A 941-nucleotide genomic window follows, 5' to 3' on the forward strand; every position below is an offset into this window, starting at 1 on the left:
TGAGACCAATCACACACACATACACACACACAGAATGACGATATAACAGGTCTTGAATTTTGAGATCATTTCGAGAAGTTCAAGTTGTATTCCCTTCGGAGCCACAGTGAGCGCTATAACATTTGTATGACGTGAAAAATAATCCAACACCATTGCCCAAGAGACGTTGACATCAAGTTTAAGATTCAGTGTAGTCTTTGTCCCTATGCCAGCCGTCCTCAACAAAAACCATGCTCGCATCACATCACAACATTACGTAGAACTATGTCACTTCTCTTTAACACATGCCAAGACACATAAAAGAAACATAACTCAGTATTTTCTGTTACCCAAGCTAGAGACTTTACAATACCCCTTGGTAGATGTATCTCTTTCTCTCTCCCTCTCTCTCTCTCTGTCTCTCTCTCTCTGTCTCTCTCTCTCTGTCTCTCTCTCTATCTATCTATATATGTATACGTGAGTGGGTGTAGTGTGTGTGTGCTCCTCCTCCACCGCATTCTCCCCTCCTTTCCACCACAACCACCTCCTCCACTTCTTTCTCCTTCCCTTCGTCATCCTCCTTCTCTTCCACTTCCCCTCTTCCTTCTTCCTCCCCTTCCTTCTTCCTCCCCTTCCTTCTTCCACTTCCTTCTTTATCTTCTCGTCTTCCACTTCTACTGCTTTTTTAGCCACTAACCACACTTGAATCTGCTTTGTTACTGACCCTTTACTTGCTCTGTCCAACTTCTCAAAATCTATTTACGTTTTTATTTTTATTTATAATTTGTTTCCTCTCGAGAGAGGCAGCACACAAACAGCGAAAGACGAGCGGTGTAAGAACGCACGCAAATATTCGATTAATTTTCACTTGGAACATTTGCTCGAACTGGTGTTAAAAAACAGAGTTGGAACAGAATTGTAATTGGTTGTTAAAATATGTGTTAAAATATTTCTTTGTTTTC

Source organism: Octopus bimaculoides, chromosome 8 (assembly GCF_001194135.2).
Source record: "Octopus bimaculoides isolate UCB-OBI-ISO-001 chromosome 8, ASM119413v2, whole genome shotgun sequence".
In the NCBI taxonomy this organism is placed as follows: domain Eukaryota; kingdom Metazoa; phylum Mollusca; class Cephalopoda; order Octopoda; family Octopodidae; genus Octopus; species Octopus bimaculoides.